Source organism: Mustela putorius, unplaced genomic scaffold (assembly GCF_011764305.1).
Source record: "Mustela putorius furo isolate JIRA1106 unplaced genomic scaffold, ASM1176430v1.1 tig00000905_pilon_pilon_pilon, whole genome shotgun sequence".
Taxonomy (NCBI): Eukaryota; Metazoa; Chordata; class Mammalia; order Carnivora; family Mustelidae; genus Mustela; species Mustela putorius.
The window spans coordinates 2,127,970-2,152,072 of NW_025421511.1; the positions used below are offsets into that span (position 1 = coordinate 2,127,970).

A 24,103-nucleotide genomic window follows, 5' to 3' on the forward strand; every position below is an offset into this window, starting at 1 on the left:
CCTGCCGGTGTTATGGTTGGGATTGTACTTAATCTATAGATCAATTTAATCTATCAACCAAATTGAATTCAATTTATGAATTTTAGATGAATTCCATGGTGGCCAAGAAACATTTGTAGTATGATTTCAAATACATGAAATTTATTAAGATTATAATTTGTCACTACATATATTTCAAGAGGTTTTTTTTTTCAGGTTTTTTTTATATCTTTAAGAAATTTTTTGTATTGTTGGAGGTTCCCAAGTAGTCTGTGGGTTTCCATAGCTTTGAATGTTTGCTCTATTCAGTGTGGTTAAACTCTGGTAACTGGCTGGAGAGAGGGAGAGAATGTGCTTTCAGAGGAGGTGTCCCTGGAAGACATCCCTATCCCTGATCTGCCTTCTGTGTTTTTATTTCATTCATTTTTTATGGCTGAGTAATATTCCATATGCCACCTCTTTTTTTTTTTTTACTTTATTAAAATACTGAGTTTATTTCACCTGTATATTTTTGTCTCCCCACCATATCCATTTGTCTGACCACCACTACTACTCTGTCCTGTCATAACATTCCATACATACTTCAAACCAAGCAAAGGGTTCCATCTTTGAAAACTAAACAGGCATTTTGGACAACACATTTTTGGCAATGGAACCTGGACAACATTTATCAGACACGGTGGGGAAAGTTCTCACTCTGCATTATAGAAAGGACAGCCAGATATCAACTGTTACAGAAATGAAATAAGACGGAAAATTTTAGCAAACTGTTTAAACTATTTTCTTAAAGAGACTTCCTCCACTGCCAGAGATCTTGAATAGCCTCTTGGTCAGTTATCCAGAAGCAATTCTTCACATAATTGACGAACTTGGCTTCCACTTTGGGAAGAGAAACACCTTTTTCTATACTTGCTTGCATTTTTGCTTTAATGTCTTCTACAGAACTAGGTCCTTTCAGTGTCTTGGGAGTCTTTTCCTGTTTTTTCTTGACCTTTTGTTCTTGGTGTTGATGATTTTGAGTCTTTTCCATTCTGGTTTGATTTCTGTGCATTTTTGGCTGGAGTATCTCGTATAGATTTCTTTACTGGAGCCTTTTCTTCAGCTTCCTTCTCATCAAAATCATCGTCATCATCATCATCATCTTCATCGTCGTCATCATCGTCATCTTCATCATCATCTTCATCAGCAGCAAGTTTTACTTTTTTCTGAGGAAACTTGTTACCACTTCCAGGGGCAGAACACTTTCCAGATATACTAAGGAGTTTCACATCCTCTTCCTCTTCATCTTCTGGCTCTGCATCTTCCTGCACAGCTACTAAGTGCTGTCCACTAATATGCACAGGCCCTGAACCACATTTCAACCGTAAGTCCACAGGTGGTGTTATTTCAAAGCCCCAAGGGAAACCGTTGGCTGTACAGACATTTTCAAAGTTGCCAGTGTGACTTTAATTGGACTGCCTTCATAATTCATTGCCTCTGCTTCAACAATGTGCAATTCATCCTTTGCACCAACTCCTAAACGGACCGTTCTTAAAGGTAACTGGTGTTCATTTTCATCATTACCCACCTTAAAGTGATAATCCTTGTCAGCCTTTAGTTCACAACCGAAAAGGTAGTTCTGGGGCCTCAGGGGGCTCATGTCCATATCCATCGAATCTTCCATGGGGTGGTGGCTCGCGCTTAGGTGGGAGAGAAGGCGGATGGAGATAAACAACTACTGTTCACAGAACAGCCGCGCAGGACGGAATCACACCAGGGCTGCCACCTCTTTTTTATCCCTTCATCAGTCAAAGGACATTTGGGCTATTCCCATAATTTGGCTGTTGTTGATAATGTTGCTGTAAATATTGGGTAGCATGTATCCCTTTTGAATGGGTATTTTTGTATCCTTTGGGTAAATACCCAGTAGTGCGATTGCTGGGTCATGGGGTAGCTCTATTTTCAACTTTTTGAGGAACCTCCATGCTGTGTTCCAGAGGGGCTGCACCAGCTCACATTCCCACCAACAGTGTGAGAGGTTCCCTTTCTCCACATCCTCGCCAGCATCTGTTGTTTCCTGACTGGTTAATCTTAGCCATTCTGATGTGAGGCGGGATCTCACTGTGGTTTTGATTTGCATTTCCCTGAGGAGTGCTGTGGAGCCTCCCTTTCATATGTCTGTTGGCGTCCGGATGTCTGTGTGCTGAGGTGAGCTTCTATCCAGCAGTTAGTTGCTAACTGGAACACTTACCTCCCTCTTCGTACTCCCTGGCTAAAACCACACTTTAAACTTAGGAGAAATAGCCCTGACACCTACTACCTCATCGGAGCAGAGGAGAAATAACCAGATTAGCTGCTCAAGTTCCCTCCCACACTTAATTACCTTGAGCATATGTGTTCGCTCTCACTCACACCGCCTTCGACCTCACCGAGTTCCAGTTCTCTGGAGCCTCTTCCTCCTCTGCACTGTTGGTTTCTGTCCTTCCAGCAACCGTTAATTCCAACGAGGTCTTGGTTTTGTCTGATTTTATCCACTTTTCATTTAAGGCTTGTTTTTCCTTTGAGGAGTATGGTTGGAAACATGGTTTTTACATTTAGCTTCACCAGAGGAAGTTCTGGAAACACGGATGGATATCGTGGACATTGATGATGATAAAGAAAGTTCTTTATATCTCTTAAACCCTTTTTATTTTTAATCTGGGGTACTTGTGGAGGTCCTCCAACTGCTCCGCTGGGAAGTGGGGGATCCGCCAGTCTTACCTGCTGGGACCAATCACCTCACAGGCACTCAAGTTTTGTGAGAAGTTATTTTTCACTTTTTATTGGGGGTCACCTTTTTGTTTTTCTTTGGTTTTTGTTTTGTTTTGCATTGTGGTGGTTGTTAATAAATATTCATTAGCTGTAGTGCCAGGAGAACTGTGGGAAGCCATTTTTGAGTGACAGTTACTAGTTTTTAACTATTCATTTATTTCCTCAGGTATGGCCCGTTTCATATAAAGCAGCAGCAAGTTCCACTTACAGAACTCCTCCTTGACTGCCTTATCTTTATGCACTCGTTCGTTCTTGAGGACATGTTTGTAAGAAGCAGTACTTGACAACGGATGTAGAGATGAATCACCTGTGTTTATAAATATGAGACTTGTGGGACCAGAGTTAGGCTTTCAGTAATTTGGATATGCTGTAGAGAAAAATTATTTAGGCACACAGAGTGAGAGTTCCAGAATGTTTTGTGAAAATGCCATATATAGTGTATATAGATAGATAGATTTCATGGATGTATATGTATTAAATGCATGCATACATTTCCTGACATTTGAACAAAACGACGGTGAAGCTGGGCTTTCTATACTGTATTACTGCATTCTGAGAAAATGCATAGTAAATCAAAAGAATCTCAGAGGATTTGAACTCTATAGCTAGGAAAAGAAAATGGGATGAGCTGTCTCATTATCTCTGTCCGCTTAGGCTAGTCTAACAAACCACAAAGTGGGTGGCTTATAAAAACCAGAAAGTTCTTTCTCACAATTCTGAAGAACTGGAGATCCAAGCTGAAGGTCACCTTCAGGTGAGCGCCCTATTTCTGGTTCATGGCCAGCACCTTCTCCCCTGCATCCTGCCCTGGTGGAAGGGGCTGGGCCTCTGCGGGATCTCTTCTATAAGGGCACGGGCGCCACCCACATGACCTGAGCCCTCCCAGCGTCTCTACCTCCTAACACCACCATGCTGGGATTGGAATTCCAAGCAGTGAATTTTGGGGGATACAGCAGTTCAGACTACAGAAGGTTGCTCCCACAGATGAGGTCCATGAGAGCTCCTGCACCCTGTTCTCCTTACCGGATGGAAGGGTGTCTCTTGAGGTCTGAATGTCACAGTTTGGGTATCACAAGAAGAGGCGAACACCTTCACCTGCGCACCTGCTCTTACCCTGTGACTTTGCCTCACCCACTAATCTGTCCGCCCTACGTCCGGCCTTTTTATTCTCCACCGCCCACCTCCCCCAGCCTCTGGTCAGAGCACAAGTTCCCCTGATCCTGTAAGGACCAGCTTGGTTCTTCGCTTCCGTTTTTCCTCAGAGGTTACCAGAGCTAAATGCAGCCCCTGTGTCCCCATCGGTGCTACCGTCTTTCCTGATCGGTTGCTTTGTTTTGCTAATGGAATTCCTTTCCTTAAGTTTAAAAAGAAGTAATAGTTCATTTAATGGAAATATTCTCCATGCTGAACTTTTTAAATTCACCTGCTGCCTGTGAAGCTGTTAATTATTTCCTTCCTCACAACTTTTCTGCTACTTATTCCCTCAGATCCTCTCTCTAAACATATGGTTTTATTAGAGAAAATCAATAACCAGAATTGACTCAAGAAATGGGAACCTGAACAGGTTCCCATTCCCATTCCTGTTCCATGACTATAATAGAGATTGGGAAGGTGTTCAAAGAGCTGTGTCCCCCAGATGACCATGGGCGCAGGTAGTTTAAAAGTGAATCCCACCAAACCTGCAGAGACCAGAGAATCCCCATGTGCTGTAACCGCTCCAGAGAATATAAAATTTTCCAACTTACTTTAAAGGTTAGCATAACCCCGATAACAACACATGGACCTCGAAAAAAAGTAAAACACGGAATTATTTCAGTAGGTGCCAAAGCGTATGAATCTCTTTTCTATGTTTGGAAATCCTTCAACTTCGGGATCTTTGGAGAAGGAGAACCTGCCTCCAATTACCGAAATGTGCTCCCCGGATGGTCTCGCAGCTGGGTCATGGGCACATGACCAGTGGGACTGAGCCCGGACTGTCAGTCAAGAGCTGGGATCTCAGAGGAGGAGGCACCTTGCAGGATTCTGTCCTTGCCACAGGAAGGCTGTGTGTTTCCTCCAATTCTCTTGTCTTAGCCTGTCCCCTAGAGATCTTTACTCCAATGACTTGGGCTTCTGCCTCGTCGCTCTGTGCCATTTTCCATTTACTCTTATTCATTTCTCAAATATTTGTGTCCACCCCAGAGTTCTCTTTATATAATGATATCCTATTGCCCATTTATTATATCCACTTAGAATTGACAAGCCCTTGTGTGTCTAACTTCTATTACTTTTTTAAGTTTATCGATATGTACTAATATAGGAGTGTTAGAAAATGCATGTGTATGATTTATCATTATCTTATTCTGGTTTCCTGCAGAATGAATCATTTAGTAGGGGAATGTGACCCCAGGGAGCAGGAGTGAGAACTGATGGATGAAGACGGATGAGAGTGTGGGGGGGCACATGCTATTTATTTGGTCATTGCCTGTGGCTACCAGTTTCTTGACCCTAAAGACCTTCTCAGGAATGTCATGACATATGTCTTTTGTGCCTTGCCTGTTTAAGGCAAGAAAATGGGGATATTTATCATCAGTTCTCATGCTCCATTAATCAAAGGGGTAACGCACTGGTCCCAAGTCCCCTGCATTTCTAGGCTGAGCATGCGTAACTACAGATCTGTTCCTGTGTGTGCCCCAGTGGGGGCAGTGAGAGACCCACTGCCCAGGCCCCCAGCAGCCTCTGTCAGGTTCCATTTGTGCAAACCTCAGTGAAGCGTGCCAGGTGTTGGTCCTGGTGGCAGGTTGAGAACACACGGAGAGGCCGAGGGGATTTTCTGTGCTGTGCTAGAGATGTCTAATGTGATCTTAGTCACAGATCTAAGGAGAAACACTATGGAATTATGACCTCCACAGGGCTTAAAAAGGTATTTGAAATTTTTCAAGTTATGTTCCTCTTGATTTAAGAAAAACACTAAAAAAAAAACCCTACAGTCAATAAAATAGGTAGCAATAAAAATATCTTAAACACACACATACACATCACAGCAAAGATTTACCCCACTGAAAGGCAAAATGTGGATTTATAATGACTAAAGCCAGAAAATATAGTTGCATTCCCATTACCATTAATATTTTGACCTCTAATGAAAGTATTAACAAACATATTAACCAAGAAGGATAAAATGGAAGTTGGGAAGGGTATAGGTAAAACTTATTCTCCTTTTTTTCTTTTAAGAAAGAGAAAGCAGGGCTAGGGGGAAGGGCAGAGGCAGAGGAAGAGGGGGAGAGAGAATCTCAAGCAGGGTCCACCCCTATCGTGAGCAGCCCTGTGCAGGGCTCTATCCCATGACCCAGACCTCAGCTGAAATCAAGAACTGGATGTTTAACCAACTGGGCCACCTAGGCACCCCCTTCCTATTTTTTATAATTATATGATTGTATTCTATTTAAAAAACAACAATCCACCGTCAATCTACTATAAACAGTAAGAGAACATTAAAAAAATAGAGAACAGAATGTTAGCATACAGATGTTTAGCAATAATAACAGGCTGCAGTTTTTAAAGGGAAAAAAATATGTCAGCGTGAGAAAATTAAAATACACGGAAATAAATGTAATAAGCTATACCAAAAACTGATATGAAAAACTTCTTAAATATAATTGGGACCTAAAATTAGGCCTGTATGCGTGCAAACAATAGGCAGTGAGTAAATATTCTCAATATATTAATGTTGCCTGCTCTCCCGACTTATGTTTCTACATGTAAACCGGGACTGGTAAAAATATCAATCGTTGTATTTTCTGGAACGTGGTGAGTGGATTCTCGCAGTCATATGGATAGACGAGGGAAGAGCAGAACCAGAGTCCTGATTCCCAACGTGTTGAAACCTACCGCAGAGTCTCAGCAACTCATCGTTTGGTTGAATTCTGTGCAGATGCAGGCCGAGCAAAGAACCCTGTAGATCCAAACCTACCAAACTAGACTCAAGTAAATACAGCATTTCAGAGTGTGGCATGAGAAATTTCTCAGCCATCAGGGCGCCTGCGGGGCTCCGTGGGTTAAGCCTCTGCCTTCGGCTCAGGTCCTGGTCCCGGGGTGCTGGGATCGAGCCCCGCATCGGGCTCTCCGCTCAGCCCCGCTCCCTCCTGCCTTTCTGCCTCCTTGTGATCTCTATCAAATAAATAAAATATTTTTTAAAAAGAGAGAGAGAGAAAGAAATTTCTCAACCAAGGGAGAGAGGAGGGTGAAAATAGTCTTAAAAACAAAACAAAACAAAAACTTTTTTAAAAAGATTTTTTATTTATTCCTTTGAGAGAAAGAGAGCCAATGAGAGCCCGGCGGTGGGGGTGGCGGGAGCGCGGAGAAGCAGACGCCCCGGGAGCAGCGCGCCCGACCGCGGGGGGCTCCGTCCGGGATCCCGGGACCCCTCCCCAGACTGAGCCAAAGGCAGATGCTTAACCAGTGCAGCCAGCCAGGCGCCGCCCCCCGAAACCATTTCAGAATCAGTTTAGAGTCCCCAAGCTGCGGCGACGAGTGTGAGTTCTGGCTGCGCCCCCGGGTCTGCACGGCCTGGGCATGTGTCGAAGCTAACGCGGCCGCACGGAGCTGGGGCCGGATTCCCGCCCGCGGGCCCACGCGGCGTCCGGTCCGCACACTCCACGCTCTCTCCGGGTCTGTGCAAAACGGGGTCTTTCCTGCTTGTCCGTCTGCTGCACCGGCGCTGCGCAATGAAGGCCGGGGGTCTAAGTGAGGGTCACCTGTCGAGGTCTGTCTGCTGTCCTGCTGATGACTAAACGGCAGTTGTGGGTTTGCGGAGGAAGTCTCCAGAGGTGAGAACCTCCTTCCTCGGCACATGCCGTTGGGGACAACAGGTGGCATGTCCCAGATTTCGCACAGTACAGTCCACGCGTTTTTCCTTTCTGCACTCAGCCTGGACGCAAGCCACGGAGACTGGCTCACATCAGAAGGAGAAGGATTGAGCTCCGCCTCCTGCAGGACTTGTCTCAACAGTCTTTTCTAGAATTCTTTTGTAAGGAAGAGTTGTCTCGTCCAACCCCCCAAATAAGGTCGAGTCAACATGTACACACCAATTACTCAGTGATTTGAAGGCAAAAATGAAAACTGTAAGCGAATGTGGACTGTTTTGTTTTTTTTTTTTTTATAATGTCAAGGTGGCAAAGTTCAAGTATAAATCAAAAGCTAGATGAGGTTCGAAAAAACCTGTGTGGTTTACAATATACAAAGAGGATGAGAAAGCTAGGATGGACAAAAATACCCCAGACAAAGACAAAAACTGTGTGACAAAATGGGGAAATATATGCACTGTATTGTACACAAAGGTCTCATGCCCTTGATGTGTGTGGATATCTTTGAGTCACAAAAAAATAAAGGAGTAAAATATTACAGACAAATAGGCAATAGACATGAACACATATTTCACAGAGAAATGTTCCTTAGATGTGTGAAAATCTGCTCATTCTCAGTATGACAGAAATTCTAATTAGAAGCACTATGAGTCTGTATTTTCCAATTATCAGATTAATAAAAACCCCAAATTCAATAACATACAGCGTTAACGAGGGTATGAGCAGGTAAGCACTCTCGTACGTCTTTGAAGGGAGTGAAAAATTGTGCATCCCATATGTGAAGAAATCCATCAATATTAATGATGGTAAAGAATGCACTTACCCTTTGGCACAATGGTCTTTCTTGTAGGAATTTATTGCACAGATATACTTTACAAATACAACAGTGACAAAGGAACAAGTTAAGTTTTTGCAGCATTGTTCTTTCAAACAATAAGAGATTGAAAGCAATATAAGTTGTGCTGTATTTATAATTCATACAAAGAAATACAACTTATATAATACAGATATAAAGCAGATTTTATATTAGGCTTGTTAATATTTCATTTCAGTTTCTATAATTTCACTGATTTTATGTCAACCTTATCTATTGAGAACTGAAAGAGGTAGGTTTAAATCTCTTGCTAAATTAATGGTTTCCATCTCTTGGGGATAGAAATGAAATCAATTTTTAAATAATTCAATGACCTTGCTAAATTATCGTATTAATCTAATTACTTGTGAGGTGTTTCGGAGTTTCTGTATAGTGATATGTAAAGCTTGTGTTCTTTCTTCTGTGATGGTTGGATTTGTATCGCAATTTAGCGAGGCTCTTGTTCCCAGTTGGCTTGGTCAAAGGCTAGTCCAGATAGTGCTGTGAAGGTATTTTTTGGATGTGACTAACATTTACAATCAGCTGACTTTAAATAAAGGAAATGACCCTCTGTAATATAGGCAAAGCTTTTGTTCAGGTTCTTAAAGAACAAAGACAGGTTTCCTGGGCAGGGTGAGGGGGCAGGCGAGAAGGAATCTTAGGTGCAACATTGAAACCCTCCCTGAGTTGCCAGCCTCGGGACCCAGAGCCGTAATATGAACTCACCTGCGTTTCCACACTGCCAGCTCGTCCTACAGACTGCACACTTCCTAGCCCCCACAGACACATGAACTAATTCTTAAAAATGAGCTTCTCTCTCTCTGTATATGTATGTTGTGTGTGCATGAAAAAGAAATAGAATAATATATTACTAATATAATAATTACTAATATAATATATGTTATAGAAACTGAATGAAGTATTAAGAAGCCTGTTATAAAATCTGCATTGCATGAATTATTGGTCTTTGTCTGAATTGTAAATATATCATAACTTGTATTGTTTTCAGTCCTTTGTTTTTCAATAACGGAAGTCCTACCGAAGCGAGACTTGTTCATTTGTCACTTTTGTGTTTGTGATGACACATCTGCAGAATAAGTTCCCGTGTGCGTGTGTGTATTCCCGCTTCGCAAAGATGTGCTTGAAGCCTTTATCATTTAAAATTAACTCGAGGATCGTATTCCTTAGGTCTTTTAGATTTTGGAGCTCACAGGCATTTTCTCCCTTAGATCGTTATTTTGTTTCAATATCACCTTAGGAAGGTGGTTTTAGTTTTGAAAAAATGTCAATATATTTGGTGTTATAGCTTTCTATGTGGGATTCAATGTGATATGATAAATGTCAAAATGATAAAATTTGTACTTTTTCCCCTCCTTGATTGCTGATATTCTTTTTCTCATAACGTTGCATGAAGTTAAGGAGACTTTCCCAGTATAGAACAAAGTGATTTCTAGCCTACTCTGAATGTATTGGGATTCAGGCAGGTGAAGGAGATTTAGCTCAAGCTAAGAATATGATAAAAATAAAAATCATTTGATTCTGTAAATTTTCTGATTGCTTATATCGCTGTAACTACTAATAGTAGAAAATTTATTATGCTTCATTCTGGCCTTTCTTTATTAAAAAATGCTAGAACAGGGCACCTGGGTGGCTCAGTTGGTTAAGCAACTGCCTTCAGCTCAGGTCATGATCCTGGAGTCCCGGGATCCAGCCCCGCATCGGGCCCCCAGCTCCTTGGGGAGTCTGCTTCTCCCTCTGACCTTCTCCCCTCTCATGCTCTCTCTCACGGCCTCTCAAATACATAAATAAAAATCTTTAAAAAGAAAAAAAAAAGATTCTCTCTCTAAAAAAATGCTAGAACATTATAGAAATGTCACTTAATGGCTTGCTATTTATATCTATCAAAATATAAACTTAAATTGTAAGCGTAGTACATTCCTGTTATATAGACACCCAATAATATATTTAAAATATTATTTTTAAAATTTTAATAAATATGATTTAGAGTTCCTCATAATGCCAAAGGTGACATATAGTGAATTCTAGAAAATATATTTTTTAAATCTTTAGAATTTCCCATTTATAATGCAGTTGGCTTACTCTTTAATCATTCTTATTCTAAATAGTTTGACCTAATGTTACCTTGTGTATTTTGCATTCTACTGAAATCACCTCAGTGTCTAGTTACTTATCTTACAGAAAACGTCCTCAGAACAATTTTTTTAAAGTAAGTAAGTGGAGGAGTTCTTCTTCATTTTGAAGTAGTTTTCCAAATATATTTATAATTCTGACACATGTCAAAATTATTTTGCTAGTATAATCATTATTGTCATTGTAATCTGAGAAGAAACCGAGGCCCAGAGAATAGGTAATTTGTTCAACATCAGAGAATTAGTAAGTGGCAAGAGAGATATGAGTCCAGAATTGTGTGATTCCTAGATGTAACTCTTAGCCATTGCGTTATGTATGTACCTGCCCATGTAACTGTTCATGGTTCCTGTCCACGTCCTCATTAAAAATACTTTCTGGCCAAACAAATTCTATAAGCATCAGCTTTGTTTGTTTGTTTCTTTTGTTGTAAACCACTTTAATTCAAGGGTATGAACCTTAACTTTATCTTTCCCAACCCGAAACTGGTTATCTGAAAAACTGTCAGCGATATGTTGTTAAAAAAAAAAAAAAAAAGGCAACATAGACTAAAACAGTACATAGGCTTAAATTGTGGAAATGAAGCCATGACTGTCTTCAGAGACTGGAAGAGACATTGAGGGTAGCTTGGAAGGGAGGCCAGCAAGCCCATCAGTGATGGAGGGATTTGCTCCAAGTCAGTAGTCATGTGGGACTGTACGTGGATACACAGGATCAACCTGTTCCTTGAGTGCCCCGTGGTATTTCTTCACACAGTGAAACACAGTTAATTTTAGTAGTCTTATTAGTGTATTCTGTGCCTAGCATATATTATTTCATCTGTATTAAATATTCCATGATTAAAAATGTATAGCAGTGTTTCATTGTTGAGTTCCAAAAGCAAAGAGTGGGGAAGAGGGTGACAAGAACCATAGAGTGGGTTTTGTAGACTTACCGCTAAATTACTTACGGCGGAACTAGAAGGGGAGCCGCAGGTGCACACTCCTGCGGTTGTACCAGCGTGTCAGGACAAGGGGAGTTTTTCTCCTAGCACCTGTTGTGGGCTATCTGTACATAGACACCTGGCATCAGGAACTATTCCTGTCTGCTAGTTCTTTTTTTTTTTTTTTTAAAGATTTTATTTATTTATTTGACAGAGAGAGATCACAAGTAGACAGAGAGAGAGGCAGGCAGAGAGAGAAAGAGAGAGAGGGGGAAGCAGGCTCCCTGCTGAGCAGAGAGCCCGATGCGGGACTCGATCCCAGGACCCTGAGATCATGACCCGAGCTGAAGGCAGCGGCTCAACCCACTGAGCCACTCTCATTGTTACTGACTGCTTTATTTTTTTTAACCAGCCTTTGAACAATATCAATCCTGTTCCATCTTAACGTCAACAACAGTAACCAGAATTCTTTTTTTTCTTACTGTTTTTTTTAGTCATAACAAGTGTACTTTTAATCCCTATCACCTATCTACCCCATCCCCCCCACCTCCTCTCTAGTAACCCTAAGTTTTTTCTCTATAGTTAAGAGTCCGCTTCTTGGTTTATCTCTGTTTTTCTTTTTTTGCTCATTTGCTTTGTTTCTTAAATCCCACATATGAGTGAAATCATATGGCATTTGTATTTCTCTGGCTGGTTTTGCTTGGCAGTATACTCTCCAGCTTCATCCAGCTGGTTGCAAGTGGCAAAATTTCCTTCTTTTTTCTGGCTCAATAGTCTTCGATTGTATTTATATAAACACACTTTCTGTCTCTTTCTCTTTTTTCATGATGCAAATGTTCATTTGGCCTGTTTCCTTTAATTCACATACGCTTTCTTCACTCTTACATTGTTTTTCTTTTTGTTCCTCTCACTGGTTAATTTCAAATATTCTGTATTAGATTTTGAAGATTTGTCTTTCTGCATGATCGAGTTTTTTACTGAAGTTCCCTATTAGATTTTTCAGTTCTTTTACTGTATTCTTCAGCTCCAAGATTTGTTTGTTTTTTCCTTTATGATTTCTATTTCGTTATGAAAGATCTTATGCTGTTTATTTGGTTTTTTCCCTCATCTCCTTGGATTATCTTTGCTCTCTTGCCTTTCATTAAGTTTCTTTACAATGATTATTTCATATTCTTTCGCGGGAAAATTGTAGATATCTACTTCTTTGAAGTCAGTTACTGGAACATTATTAGTGTCCATTGGTCGTGTCATGTTTGGCTTAATTCCGTGATTTATAAAGTATTGCAATGGTGTCTGTGAATTTAAAGGAGCAAATATCGGCTTTTGGATTAGGCATGGTCTGTACAGACCTTCTCTTGTCAGTTCCTCAGGCTGACAGACTCCCCTCTGGAACTCTGAGCAAGGGGCTTGGGTGGAGGAGATCATTTGGTCCCTGGGGCGATGGGACTACCTCCAGGACTTTGTAGGGAGCCGTACATGTTATGTGGAGTCTCCATAATTTTCCCATTTTTATCAGACTTTCGACATATTACTAAAATAAATTATTATTTTAGTTTCACCCATGTATCTTTTCCCCTAAATATCTATCTCTACTATATTGTGACTTCTGATTAGCAAAGCAATGCTTTAGTGAACATGAAGAAAAACTGAGGATTATCCTTGGTTTCATTTGAGAAGCATAGAAACACTTTGCTAATTTTCTTGAACTATGACTCCCTACTCTGCTATTAACTGATTTTAGACGTGACGGCATTATGCTTCTTATAAATAGAAAGGTCCACAAGCAGGATCTAATTTTATTTTTAACTTTTCAGTAATCACATAGCTTTTTTTTTTCCCTTGATGCTTTGCTTTTAAAATAATATGTCTACCAAAATAGTATAAAAGTAATAGTAAGTTATGAAGTTTTAAAATTTATATTCATCCAATACCCGTAGCTATTAATTGGATATTATGTTAATCTATGTAAATATTTAATAAAATGTGATATTGGCCATGATACAAAAAATTAAAATCTATATGTTTGGAGACAGACATGAAATATCGGTTTGGCTTTTTGAACGACTGAAATTAAATTCCATTTCTGAATATCATTGGAGATCTCAGACTTTACATAGACTAACCTAACCTAAATTCCTTACACTGAAAGTGAGAGAACTGAATCTCAAGGAAATGAAAATATTTTTGAGCTCCTAAAGATACTTAAAATTACTGGGACGCCTGGGTGGCTCAGTTGGTTAAGCCGCTGCCTTCGGCTCAGGTCATGATCCCAGCATCCTGGGATCGAGTCCCACATCCCCACATCGGGCTCTTTGCTCAGCGGGAGTCTGCTTCTCCATTCTGCCTCTGCCTGCCACTCTGTCTGCCTGTGCTCACTCTGACAAATAAATGAATAAAAAAAAAAATTAAAAAAAAAGATACTTAAAATTACTTAGATACTTAAAAATAATTTTATTTTTATCTATCTAATTACTAAGGCAAGAAAGAAATGCTCCCAGTATTTTTATTTGATTCAGACTTTTTCATGGAATGTTTTCATATAATAAATACATACTTATCTTTGCTATCACTGCAGATAATGGCAAAAATCAGTATAGTGACAGGAAGAAATCTGAGTTACAATGGAAATAGATACAAATGGAGGGTTAAAAAAAGTAATTGTGAAATGAATACAAATAACATTTTCAAAAGTTAGGCTCTCACCTGTGTTTAGAGAACTAGAGTAGAAGTCAGGAGTAAATGCAAGGTATAAATTCTGGTTAACATTGGTAAGGAAGAAGTAAAACTCACTATTTTCAGATGACATGATACCATACATAGAAAATGCTAAAGACTCCACAAAAAACCTACTAGAACTGATAAGTGAATTCAGTAAAGCTACAGGACTCAAAATCAATGTACAGAAATCTGTTGCCTTTCCATACACTAATAATGAACCAACAGAAAGTGGTGTTAATAAAGAAGTCTCATTTACAGTTGCACCAAAAATAATAAAATATTGAGGAACAAACTTAAACAAGAGGGAAAAGACCTGTACACTGAAAACTATAAAACACTGATGAAAGAAAATAAAGACAACACAAAGAAATGGGAAGACATTCTATGCACATGGGTTGGGAGAACAAATATTGTTAAAATGTTACATATATAAAGCTGGTTTCAAGAATAATTGCTGAAAACTCCAAATCCTGGAGAGCGATGGGTATCCAGGTATAGGAAGCCCCAAAGAGCCCAAAGCAGATAAACCCAAAGAAGATCACCCAGACGGATTGTGATCAGACAGAGTTTTGAAAGCATCAAGAGGAAAACAACTCATCACATACGGGGAAATACCTCCAAGGCAAATTGCAGATTTCTTTACAGAAACCTTAAAGGCTTGGATGAATGGCGTGTTTAAAATACCGAAAGAAAGTTCTAGATCATGTGAACTGTCCTTCAGAAATGAAGGAAGGTTAAAGCAAAAGCTAAGGGCCTTCATCACCACTAGTCTGTCTTACAAGAAATACTAAAGGGAATACTGCAGGGTGAAATGAAAGGACACTGAGTAGCAACATGAAAATGTACAAAAGCGTTACATTCAATGGTAAAGGTAAATATATATCCAGTTCAGAATACCCTAATGCTGTAATAGTGCTGTGTGAATCACTTCTATATCCAGTATAAAAGTTACGAGATGAGAAGATTAAAAATAACTATAGCTACGAGGATTTGTTTATGGATGCACAGTGTAAAGCAAGATGTAAGGTATGGCCTCAGTAGCAAAAAAATGGTAAGGGAGAAGAACTAAAAGTGGAGAATTTTTGTATGTGAGTGAAGGTAAATTGTCATCAGCTTAAAATAGACGGTTAGAAAGTGTTTAGCATTAGCATCATGGTAACACAAAGAAAATGCGAGTCCATAAAAGAGAAGCAAATTAAAAATGGCAGTGGTGAATATGAACATATCAATAATTACTTTAAACATAAAAGGATTGATATCGCCAGTCAAAAGATGCAAGGTGGCTGAATGGATTAAAAAACAAAACAAAACAAACAAACAAAAAAACACAGTCCAACAATGCACTGTCTAAAAGACCCACTTAAGCTTTAAGGACACACATAGGCTGAAAGTCAAAAGATGGAAAAAGATACTCCATGAAAATACTAAGCAACCGAGAGCAGGAGTCGCTGCACCTATACCAGATAAAATGGGCTTTTAGTCCAAACAGTCACCAGAGACAAATAATGGCCCTGTGCTTGGATAAAGGGAGTGGTTCACCAAGATGATGTAACACTTGTAAATATATACGCACTCAACATTTGCTGCATGAATATTTAAAACAAATATTGATAGAATTGGCGGGAGAAACGGACAGCAGTACTGTAATGGTAGGACATTTCAGTACACCCTTCTCAATACTGGAGAGATCGCCCAGACATAAAGTCAGTAAGGCAACAACACACCTGATTAACACTAGAGACCAAATGGACTTCATATACATATACATAGTTTCCGTCCAACAGCACCGAACCCTGTTCTTCTCAAGTTCACATGGTACAGTGTCCAGGAGAGATTACACGTTGGGCCACACAGCTAGCCTTAACAAAGGTAAGAAGACTGAAATCCCAACAAGTATGTTTTGTGATCTCGCGGTATAATACTAGAAATCAGTAACAGGAGGAAATGGAAAAATTCACTCATTTGTTCCGTGAAGGAAATCCATAGATAGGTAAAATTCATCTGTTTGGCTGGAAGTCAAAGAGTGTTGCTTCCAACCCGGAGCCACGACCTAGAACGAGAGACCGGAGAATACTCAGGTGTGTAGGAGGGGCATATGTATGTAACAAACGTACACTTGATCGCTGGCCATTTTACTGGCCATAAAACACACTGTAATGAAATGTTTTAAAAACAGAAATTTCAACGCTAAACCCATGCATTATCTTCATATCCTAATTGCCATCTAAGTGAATAAAGTGTGATATTTATTTAACTTCATAAAAATGAAGAGTGTACAAGCTCTCCGTCTATATATCTCCATTTCCTCTGTTTTCTTTCTTTTTCACTGATGTTGAGTCGACTCGCAGTGTTACATTAGTTTCGGGAGTAGACTGTGGTGGCCTGGCAGCCAGGGTCCCTGTGCTGTGCTCGCCGTAAGTGGCGCGCCCATCCGCCCCCATGCCCTGCCAATGACCATATTCCTTTCATCCCATGTATTTGTTTTCAGTTTAGATTCTATTTATGTATTTCCATCTTCAGCTTAATCATTGTGTATGAATATTTTCAGGCTAACTCTTTTATCAGCACTGTTCCTGTCTAATATTCATCTGTAAGTACGCATGGTAAAAAGATAAAAATAACAAAGTTCTTTCTGTTGTTTAAAAACCACAACCCGGAGCTACATTTCAGTTCTTAACTGCCAGGTCTTTGCGATCTTCCGTTTGCCTGCGAACCACAAAACCCCTACAGCACTGGACGAAGTGCATCGCACCTAAAGGGTGCCACTGACAAAACTTGCACTGGACGAAGTGCATCGCACCGTGAACGGCAGCCCTTCTTGCCACTGACAAAAACATACGGTCTTAACAGGTCTAGGGGGGCGGGGGGTGATGGTAGCTGGCCCACCACTGCCGAGTTCTTGTCTGGCCATAGTGAGCGCTCCTCCTGCTTAGAGGACACATCGGCCTCCGCTCATTCAACTTCTGAAGGCACATATCTGCTCATGTATATCTGCCTTTCTGAAGGCACATATCTGCTCACATATATCTGCCTTTCTGGACCACAGCAGAGGAAATTAAGGCGATCTATACAGGGCTGTATACCGGATATAGGGGAAGGGTACCAGTCCCGGGAAGGGCAGCTGCGAGGCAGATAAGAAGTGTGCTCAGCCTGTGTTCGGCTCCCTGGGCTGCCTGCCTCCCGGGGTCATTCAGTGCCCTTCAGCAAACATGCACCCGGCACCTGCTGACTACAGAGTGCATTTGGAACTCAATGAACTGAGAGTCAAATAAGAAAGACCTAAATATTGAACTAAATACAATACAAACGTTGGAATAGCGAAGGCAGCAAGGTAATTGCTTCCCGGGGAGTCTGTGAAAGCCTCAGAAAAGGAGCAGCACTGACCTGGAGAGGAATTTGCCTGTGATGCTTCTGGCTGAGAATGCCCTGCCTCCGGCTCTCACGCTCACAGAAGCATGATAAATGTCCTGTATGTTTGGAAATGTCAGTTTGTCTGCATGGCCGTGGCACGAAACAGAGTAAGCCTGAGGATTGCTGTAGGGGATGAGGCTGGAGAAGGGGATTTGCAAGCTTGCAGAGAACTCAAACGTCTGATTTTTCCATAAGTTTCATTCAGTTTCACGACGATCACCTCAGTACCTTATCTAACCCTCTCGCGTACTTCATGTGAGGAAATAGCAGTGCCGTTGTTTTCTTTCAGATTGACCTTTTACAAAGCCCTGAGAGACTGTCTCTTCTTTCATAAGAGACCATTTTTCTCCTTCATTCACCCCAACCTGGACCCCATGCCCCTGGTTCTGGGGTCCAAGACTCCATATCCAGCCTGGCCTGTTTGGGGAGATCTGCCCTGCCCCAACACCTACATGGCTTGGTGGTGGTGGTGGTGGTGGTTGTTTTTTCCTCCTCAAAACATACTGATCTATGTCTTCTACTCATAAGATCATTCTGAAAACTCATCTTGAAATGAATTTACTTATTTGAAGTGAAGACCGTAAGTAACTTTATTTGTCCAATATTGGTATCTCCCTCCCTTCCCTTCTCTAGGATTCCATAGTGTCTCTAGTCACCACAATTTTAATTAGTCAACGGCGGAAACTATAGGCGTCTCTGGGTGGCTGATAAAGAATCTATTTTACATCTCAACTTACATTATCATTCAACAGCCGTCACTCAGACAGCTGTCCCTTTGAGGTGAAGAACACCGCCCCAGCCATAGACCAAGGAAGGTCACTAGCCATCCTGTTATAATTGGGAGTTATTTTTAGATGGCCTGTCTATTTTTGGTCTGTTGGTAGATTTCAATAAAATTCATCTTCAGTATGAAACTTGGAATGTGTTATGTGCCATTTATTATTACAGTCAGGCACTCCAGACAGGGTGAATATGTTGATTAACGACCATGGGGGAACCCACGTCTTGGGCTTTGCTACTTACTTCGTGTAGCAGAGACACACCATTCATCAGCAGTGACCACACGGCCCGCTGTATTTTATTTCTTAATTGCATTTCAGATTTTGCGAGCTTAGATTGTAAGTCAAGAGAAATTTGAAATTAGAAACTTTTGGAGCATATAAAAAACTCTTTGATTTGTATACAGAATTCATCTGGCCATCTTCTAAAGTAATAAAATGCACTTTAAGATTCAAGAGGCTGAATTTTATATCTCTCGATTTTTCTGTTCCTTGAAAATATTAGTATTCACAGTGTGAAATGTTTTTACTTACAATTATGTCACTAATTTTTCTATGCTTGGGTACTGGAGTCTATTAATTTGAATAATAACCTTAAAAAGGCAGTATTAAACTCAAGCCATTGTGTTGTAAATGACCATTATTAACCTCTGAACTAATTTTCCTTGCAAACCTACTGAGTATGCGCATCGCTTCAAATATTAATTTTGGTTCACCAGCTAAGCGAGCCCTGCCTTTGGGGCTGTATCTGAGGTTGGAAAGATGGTGTTCAGTTACTTTAATTAAAAATATTCAATTAACTCAAACCCAGCTGACTATGAGTCCAGACATTAAATTTCTGATTAATAATTACTAAGTAAATAAATATTAAATAGAGAATGATTGATTTTTCCCTGGAAACTAGAAGTCAAATAAAATTACCCTTTAGATTTTCTTTTGAAGTAGTTAGCCAGTTAAGAAAATACCAAATTTAGAGAGTCTCATTTTAGAATTAAAACACAAACTGGGAAATACCAGGAGAGGACACAGATACTGGTTTCAAATTTTGTTAAATTAGAACAGGATGTTCTCTTATGAACATTTGTATTCTACTGTAAAAGGTAAATACATGAGCAATTTGTGTATGTATGAGAGAAATAAGTACTAATAAAAACGAATGTTAGTTGATAGAAGTATTTTTTTTTGCATCCATTCTTATTACACAGAGATATATGACTGTAGGAAAACATTCAGTGCTGTTGGTTAGAAAATATGGAAGGTTGAAGGGATTTAGTAATAGGAATATTTTTGAAAACTTTCAGACACTGTGGAATTCTGCAGCATTTCTGCCTCTTTATAATCATGTTCAGCCTCTACCTTAGAGAAAAAATTTCTCATGACTAAGGGATCCATAATTCCTCTGTTGCTTCTCCAGAATCTCAGTATTGGTTGGGACAATTTCATGCTGCTGAGATCTGAGATCCCGTAGCACTCAGAATTAGAATGTTTTATAGTTGACACATGACTTTCTCCCACTCTGAGACATTATTATATTTTTTGAAAGCTATGGTCATTACCCTTAATATAAGTGAAAACTTAAAAGAATATTTCTGTAATGTATTTTTTTCTGGGTATTAGGACCTGATATAAGTACTCTGATATTTTAAGAGAATAGGAACCTCAGGGATCTGAAGAGTGTATCATTATTGAACTTAAATTTTTTTATTGAATGGTTTGTAATGACAAATGTAGCTCTAATATATGAGAACAAGCAAAGAATGATTCAGTTTGCAAATTCTTTACCTGAACAGGTAAAGAATTGGCCAGGAGATGTTCAGTAGCCCTTCCGCACTTATGACAATGGAAAATGCCTCCAGACGTGGTCACAGGTCTTCTGTCCACAGACGTGCAGGAGGAGGACATGGGAAGGAGGAGGGAGAGGGAGAGAGACTTGATCTAATAAATACACTCTTATTGGTCAAACTCTACTCAGAACTCCTGAGCTCTTCTGGAAATAGACCTGGCCAAGAATCCTGTTACTTGGTTTAGCCATCCTTCACATGTGATGCCCCTGGATATGCAGTCGGGTTCCTCATCCTCTACCGTCCCCTAGATGACGTCTGATGACCCTTGCTGCTTTCAGCAAGAATTCTCTCCGGTCCTTTTAGCCAGAATCTCTCGCTTACTCCCATTTTTCCTTCTAATAGTGTTAGATCTAGCAAACTGCACACTTCTCTTCGGCTGTAAATCCTCACTTGTCCACATGGATTTTTGAAAGTTGAACCCAATCTCTCTCCTCCGTTGCAAGACTCCATCACAGTGGTCTCTGTACCTATCAGGGTAGTCCCTCCCCCACCCTCCCAAATGAAGTCTTCCTGATCATGCTTTAAGAACGACCGTTGAGTCCTTATCTTCTTTCCCACCCTTGTTCCTGGTTGAGAATCCCAGCTGTGGATGAGTGTGCCTGTAAGCACCATTTAATTGGATTTTCTGTGATCATGGATTGTTGTGTGTAACATTTAAGTTTCAGTAAGTCTCCTTGTTGAACATGTATTATTCTGCCCAAGTATTTGTTTTGATTAAATCTTTAGGCCTCTAAAAGCGAAGACATTTATTTTAAACTAAAAGGGTGTTAAATGTAAGGAATAGAATGTTAGGTACTTTGATCTGTTGGGGAGAAAATCAAGGGGGACTTTTTTTCTACTTCTTTTATTCTCGATGTAATGTTTCCTATAAAATATAATTATACTTCCCATGTTCTTTTAGGTAGACTGTAGATTTTTAAAACATGAAAAGCTTATCACACAGAATGATGTCTTTATAGTGACTTTAAAATTTCTTTCTTAAAACGTCCTCCTATTATTTCTATGTACTTTTTATGAGACCAAATTAAGCGGAAATTGTGTAACAGCTTTTGAATGCAATGATTTAACTATGATTCATGATTTGCTGTTAGGAGCTAAGAATTTTTAAAGTCAGTATGTTATAGTCCTGTAGAACATCAAATAAAATTTAAAAAGTAGTGCTTAGGAGACTTTTTTATCTCATTTAAAACTGTATCACAAACCTCTGCTTTGTGTTGATGATAGAAGTGGGCCTAGAATTAATCTCTCAACATAAACAGCTAGATAACTGCAGGGAAAAACTATTTTCAGGCATTGGACACCAGGCATAGCTGGGCTGTGAACGCTGAGAGAAACGAAAAAATCAAAAACAAAAATGAGGTAAGCACAGCCTTCATGCAGTCTTTCTACCTGCCTGGAGAGCAGAGAGAGAACAGACATTTCACTGAGCTGAACATGAGCTCAAACTCCATAGAGTCTGAAGCAACTTCATCTGTAGACTAGAGCACGTAAGAAAGGGGGACTTTTCGAAAAAAGGTCCAGAAATCTGTGTCGTGAGTAGTTGGCTATGAAGCTTAAAAAATCTTAGAGTGGAATCTGAAGTGGCCAGGCAAAAGAAATTGGGGGAAAGAAAAATTCCAAACAATTCCCAGGGCCAGGCACGATTTAAGTCCCAATAAGCCTGGTTAGAGAGACTCTCTGGTGCAGGAGACATCCAGGAGTGTGGATGCACCATAAGAGGGGGTTAAATATTTATTAGGAAAGCCTGCTTTAGCCTCCCTACAAAGAACGTACAACAAGGTTTGATAGGATCAGAGTTACTCAGCTGCCTGACAGAACCAAGTACAGTCCTCTTGAAAAACACAACCTAACCAATTTACGAAAACATATAACATTGTCCAACATTTCTTAAACAATTAATGGACTCATGAAGTAGGAGGAAAAAGAAACATATAACCCGAAGGGGAAAAAAGAATCAGTACTTAAAAACAGAGCCAGAAATAACAGAGTAGATGGACCTAGTCCATCTAGTAGACAAAGAATTGAAAATGTGTATTTTTATGCTCCATATGCTCAAGGAGGTAGAGGAAGATACGAGCATAAAATGGAGTGAAATGGGAGATCTGAAAAAGGACCAAATGGAATTTTAAGTGTTGAAAACTTACTGCATAAAGCAACACATTACTGGATGATACTAACAGCAGATTTGCCATCACAGAATAAATGCAAAGGAGTGATGTTGAAGACATTAAGATGGACACCGTTTAAAATGAAGGATGTCAAGAAAAGAGAACACCACCACCAACAAAAGAATTTCAGAGAACTGTGGGAAATGTCAAGCATGTAACATATGTGCAAATGGTGTCACAGAGGGGGGAATGAAAACATGATTTGAAGAAATAATTATGAGATTCTCCAGACTTGATTTAAGCCACGGAAAGATCCAAGAATCTCAACGAAACCCTACTAGAGTATGCATGTGTACAATACACAGCAGACGTGCATGCGTGCATACGCACGCACACACACACACGCCATCCTTGAGTCCTGGGCCTCATTAAAATATCCTTTACAGATTAGGTGAAATAAACACATTTCTGGCAGAAGGTTGTGATCCTTTGTCATCATCAGTGAACGAGCACTCTAAGAAATGTTGAGTTCTTCAGGCCAAATGAACTTTTGCGGTATGGAAACTTGAAGCTAAACCAAAGAATGAAATGTTCTAGATATAGTAAATATCTGATATTTATGTAATTTTACATTTCTTTTAAAAATAACGTACTATTTACAAAAGAGCAAAAAAGTAATAGTGGTTCCTGCATGGTTCTTAGCATACATGGAAGTAAAAATAGGCCAACGATAACACAAAAACCGAGACTGCAAAATACATGCATATAGTCGTAATGTCTTATGCTATAAATCAGGAAGAATAGTATCATTTCAAGGTGGGCTGTTGTAGGTTAATGTGGGATATTGTAAATCCTAGAGGAACCACTAAAATAGAAGTATAATTAGCAAAACACTAGTACAAAGAGAAGGGAATCCTAAAAATCAGTAAATCCAAAGAAGGTGGATAAAAGGTTTCTGAAAAAGTTCAGAAGGCACACATAAAAACAAATATCAACATGGCAGACTTAAACCTAACCCTATCAGTAGTACTATAAACTTTAGATAACATGAAATGTCCTGTTCTAGGCTGGACTAGGTTAAAAGCGGAAACCCAACTGCTCACTTGCCAAAGGAGCCTGTTTCTATTTCAGATGCAGTTAGATGAATCATTCCAGGATGGAAAAGAGAGGCACCATGCAAATAGCGGTCAGAGTTAGGGTGCCTCCGTGAATATGGGATGGGGTAGACTTCAGAACCAGGAATCTGTTTCGGTTCGACAGAGTGTGTTCCACAATGACAGAGCAGGCAATGTATCAGAAAGGCATCGCGTCCATAATCAAACACCCTCCAAGGAAGGAACGTAATTATTCTGAGTGAAAGAAGTAGACAAAAATGAGTGTATTTACTGTATGATTCCATTCATATAAAAGTCTACAAAGTGCAAACTAACTTCTAGTGACAGTAATAGATCAATGGCTCCTCCAGGTGGGGGTGACAGCAGGGATAGGTTGCAAAGAGCACAAGGAAATCGGGGGATGATGAAAATGTTATTTTAATTATGGCGACGTCTTCCCAAGTATGTGCATATGTCAGAACTGCTACTGTTGCACATTTCAGTTGTATATAGTTTATTTCATGTGCATGAAAACTGTCGTGAAATACCATCACTGGCCTATTAGGATGGCTAAAATTAAAAATACTAAAAATATAAAGTACTGTGAACATGG

The 24,103-nt window shown here is 39.9% G+C and overlaps 1 pseudogene; it reads right to left on the reverse strand.

Moving 5' to 3' along the window:
- Positions 1 to 740: 740 nt before the first annotated feature.
- On the reverse strand, positions 741 to 1,722 carry LOC101687942 (annotated as a pseudogene).
- Positions 1,723 to 24,103: the final 22,381 nt, after the last annotated feature.